Raw genomic sequence first — 4,955 nt, 5'->3', positions numbered from 1 at the left:
GTTTCTACTGAACTTTTTACCCTTAAAAAAAAAAAGAGAGAGAGAGAGCAAGTTTAAAGTTCACGCAGTGCACAAGAGGTCTCCACTGGGGATTTCTGGTATTATTAACTTCCTGACCTCAGATAATTAAAAAGAAAGAGCAGAGCCACCTCAGACTATGACTCAACTTTGAACTTTTAACCTTCCAAGTAAAGTATTTAAATTGTAAATGGTAGACCCTGGAAGCTTTCTTATTGCTATTAACTTCCTTCATCTCTGGTCACAAAGTTATAATTTAGGCCAAAAGCATAGCCCGAACTTTCCTTTTTATTTATTTAACCTCTTTTAGCAGAAAGAATTGAGAACTCTATTTACCTAGAAATGACAGGTATTCGGGAGAAATGAGTGAAGCCTGAAGGGTCATCGAGTCTTGGAGTGAGAAGCAACCCAAGACAATCTTTCTGGCCTGCTCATTTGTGAAGGAGAATACTGAGAACTAGGGAGGTGAGTGATTTCCTTAAGGTCCAATGAGTAATAGGAGAACAAAAGAGCATCCCTGATTCATTAGCTGTACTTGTTTCAGTAGTGGAGGGATTCAAACATGACTGGGGGTAAGGAATATTTCTGGATGTAACATAGGGGTTGAGATTTTTACATTAAAATTAATAAAAGGGAAAAAAAATCACTGGATAGGGAGTCAAGAGGCCTGGGTCCTAGTGACCCCTTTAACCCATTGATGGTACAATCTTAGGAAATTGTTTAACTTTTCCAAGCCATAATTTGCGTGGTTGTAAAATGGAACATAGTTGAGAGGAGGTGATAAGCATCTAAGACTGTTCTAACATTTTTGATTCAAGAATACTTGCTACCATGCATGTTTAAACACTGTATACATATACAATTTTCAGCAACAGCTGGGTTTTCTCAACACGGAGGATAGGGCTAGATGGCATGATTTTAGGGTAATTGGCTATATCACAATGGGCTTGACACTGCTGATGAGGCTCTCCTTTCTGTAAGAAAAGACAAAAATCCCAAAGGAAAAGGGGGAATATCATGTAAAGAAGCATAAGAGACAGGGAAGAAAAAAGCAGAAGACCTGGGACAAAAAAAGGACAGGGAGGGGTGGGGGGAAGGCATTAGACACCAGGGTGACAAAGAGCCAGTAGTCCCTTCAGTTGGATAGGACCCAGCCAATGCTTTGTGATACTGAGAAAGTCAATGAGTACCATGTGAATCTGCCGAAGCCACATGCTGTTAATACCCAAGCTTAGAGAGGCAGCTCTCACTGGCACTTGTACAACACGCAGCATGCTGAAGAGACAGTCTTCGGCGGGCCCACTCTTCCCTCCTGCTGTTTGCTAACACCTTTATTGCCTCCAGTTAGTTACTCACACCACTCTCATTCCCATCTGTCAAGGAGAGTTCCCTTCCAACATTCTGTCCTCTTTTCTTATACAAGAGACCCTCCCAGTGTGGCTGCCCAGCACGGGAGCTGGTACTGAGCTGGATGTCGCAAATCTGGAGTGGGGTGAGCAATGATTTTCTTGTTTCCTGGTCCCAAAAAGCAAGGGAGATGGGACTATCTGATCCTGCGTGAGACCCTCCTGCAGAGCCAGCTGGAGGGGAGGGAGAGCATGGTGGTTGTCCAGCTGGAGGCTGTCTGCTTGGCCTGGAAGCAGAGGGTCCAGGGTCACTGCCTGGTCAAAGTGCTAACAGCTGTATTTGACTCCCATCTCATCACAGATGTTTACCCACCCAACTCCGCTCTCAGCTGCTTTAAACGAATTTACTTCTCCTTTATAACATCCTCTGTTCCTTCTAGCCTCTACCCGCCCCAGGCCAGCCAGGGCAGGTAATTAATATTTGAGCAAGGGACTGTACTGATGTATGTCTGAATAAGTGATTAAAGGTGCAGACCTATGGGCTACAAATAGCTATTAATCCCAGTTTTGGGTGGGTAAAATTACCCAGTTTTTCCTCTGTTCAGTAAGCCCTATTTATTCACTAAATTTCTCCCGCATTTTCTAGTCTTGAATGCATTCCTTCCTGTGTAGATGTCCAGAGTACAGTCATATGAACCTCAAAATCCCCAGAGGAAGGAGGTCACAGGTCACCATACAAAGCATGACTGTCATCATGAAATAAGTAATATTGCCTCATTGACACGTACCTTCATCAACATCTAGAAAGGAAATAAATAAAGGACTAGGTCTTGTCTGCCAGCTACCCCTGCAATGGAAAATATCACAATGAAAATAAGATATATTGTGCTTGTGAAACTTAAAAAAAAAAAAGGTTTATGCCATTATTCTCAGTGATGGGCTATTGCAAATTCTAGGTAGCTGGATTCAGGCAGTGATAATAATTCTATTTTTAAAAATTAATTCTTTCTTTCTTTCTTTCTTTCTTTCTTTCTTTCTTTCTTTCTTTCTTTCTTTCTTCTTTTCTTACCTTAAGGTGATGGGAGAAGAACAGAAAGTTAAGCACAACCCAGAGAGCCAATGATAAATAATTCGGTATGTGAATTATCTGCAGTGAAGACTCTCCTAAGCCAGGCCAAATCAACTCCCCTACAGGTAGGAGAGTCTGAATGCTTCCAAGGGTAGCCAAGCCCCTCACCGCAATTCCCAGCTGTCCTGGCCCCACCGTAGGTATGTGCAAGTGCAGTGTGCGATAAGTAGCTTTTGCTGATTCTAACTACACCCCCACAATCCCAACTCAGCTGAGAAGCTAAGACCTTGCCTCTGGAAGCAGCCAAAGGCTGATGGATTCTCTGCAGTTTTCTATTGTCCCTGGCAATACTGCCTCTTTTGGCGTAAATATTTGAATTGGCGATGAAACTGAAAAAAAGATTGGAAAATCACACCAGCAGAAAGGCGCTCTTGTTTGCTTCCTCCATGCATTTAGATAAAATAGATCCCTGTATATTTCTCTGATATTATTTCTTTGGTTTGATGTACCCAGCTGGCCAGAATAAGTCATCTTTTGGTGATTAAATTTAGTAGAGTATCCATACAAGTGCCAGGAGCTCCAGAACCCTTAATGGAATTTTGGCAGGCAAGACAGCAATAATTGTACAGCAGGTACAATGAAAGTGGGAAGCTGGGAATACAAGGAGCCACAATCTTCTCCCTTCTTTTTGCCAGCAGCTCCGAAAGTGAACTAGTATCTAAATTAGGTGTTATTTTAGATTACACTATGTCATACCTAATGGAAGTAACACCTCAAGCAGACAGATGCCAGGTGGAAATTGGTTGGTATCTAGGGATGGCAATTATTGGCTCATTTCTTTATTCAATTCATCAGTCTAATAACATGTATCATGGCCATCAAAAAGATATGTCAGTTGCTGGACACTGGATTCTTCCAGTGATCTCTGAAATATAAAAGAGCAAGTTAAGGATTATAGCTGCTCCATGCCTATTTATCTAGGACTGTAAGGCAGGGGGCATGCCCCCACGTGAGCTCCCACATTTTGTGGAGTATAAAAAAACTAGACTTGAGTCTTCTTGTAGAGGGCCAGAGAGACCAATCCACTTATTCCTGAGAGGAAAATTAAGAGGCTCCCTCTAACTTTACGATAGCCATATGAATAGGCCTCCCTTCTATATCCTACCACCTTGAATTGAAGGAGATACAGTTGGGCCAAAATTTTACTAATTGTTGTACTGAATGTCTACTAAATGTAAGACATTATATTGGATAAAGGCTAAATTAAACATGGGCCATGCTTGATCTCAAAGGAGAAAAACCTTTTCACACATAATTGTACTTAAGGATGATTCTGATAAAGGCTATATAAGAAAACTTACCAGTCTGTGGTAAGTTGCTTATGAGAATACCAGAGAGAAAAGTTATTCCTTGGATATAAAAAAATATATATAAATGCAATTAAAAATAATAATAATATAGTATTTTTAAAATCAGAGTCATTGCTTTATAAATACTGGTAACCAATTAGGGCAAGAATGTTAAGATGAATTAAGCTCATGTAGTAAATAATTCTTTAGATTCTTGAAAATGGTAGTGTTTGAATTTTTTTTTTTTTTTTTTAATGAAAGATTCCAGGAAGCCAGAGACTTCTGGGTAATGTTTAAATCATTGGGAATTGATCTGACATTTAATGGCAAAATGTTGACTCTCTAATGCCGTAACAAGGTCAATGGGTCAAGGGACCTCCATTACCTAACCTTAGCTGTTCTCTTTACATGACATATCAGAGTATTGATCAGGGCTGTTATGCAGGATTGGGCATAGAGTTCTATATCCTTATTATAATGCTCTTAAAAACTGGGTCTAGCCAATATATTATATTCTGCTATGATCTGCATTTTTTGTGTGGCCCCAGTGAACGGGACTTGCTCTGTTTCCTGTTTATCCTCCTACTTTGATTGGTCTGTACTCCTTGGACAAAACTTAAGTCTTCTCTGAATGTTCTGCGTCCAGGGTTCATTCACTGATGGTCTTAACATTCTCAAAGATTCCACATTATATTTTGCCTTCAAACTTCATTGATCTTCCAAACTCAATGATGTTACCAAAATGGTAGTCAGTTTTGATGTTCTTAGAGCTATGACATTGGATGACTGAAGTCGCATTCATACTGGCTAGTCATTATATTTCGATTATAGAAATGTTGGGCACTGACTGGTTTCATAGGCTCAAACTAACTCCTTAGATTTGAACAATGAAGGAATAATTTGATTTAATTTAGTACACTGTAGAACTATAATACTTAGCTTTTCCAAACAGGTTTTATATATTCTCTCATTTTATTCTCATACCACTTATGTATATAATAATTCATGATAGGACCCTAACATTCCATCAAGAAAATACATTTCCATCACAGATGACTAACGTAAGCCATAGGAATCATTTGTTCTACAAAGGATTCAGGACAATTGATCCTTAAACCTTTATTGTATCCTCATGATTCTTAAAACCATAAAAAGATTTAGAGGGTATGGTGG

General features: G+C 39.7%; 1 long non-coding RNA gene across 1 annotated transcript; it reads left to right on the top strand.

Moving 5' to 3' along the window:
- The first annotated feature begins 249 nt into the window (after positions 1 to 249).
- Positions 250 to 2,624, top strand: LOC144301594 (uncharacterized). Its single transcript, XR_013368357.1, has 3 exons — positions 250 to 483; positions 1,442 to 1,510; positions 2,440 to 2,624. It is a non-coding gene; the product is annotated as an uncharacterized LOC144301594 (long non-coding RNA).
- Positions 2,625 to 4,955: the final 2,331 nt, after the last annotated feature.

The sequence above is a fragment of the Canis aureus genome, chromosome 30, assembly GCF_053574225.1.
Source record: "Canis aureus isolate CA01 chromosome 30, VMU_Caureus_v.1.0, whole genome shotgun sequence".
NCBI classification, from domain to species: domain Eukaryota; kingdom Metazoa; phylum Chordata; class Mammalia; order Carnivora; family Canidae; genus Canis; species Canis aureus.
The sequence above is the reverse complement of the archived record's forward strand: the minus strand, read 5'-3'. Positions and strand labels throughout refer to the sequence as shown.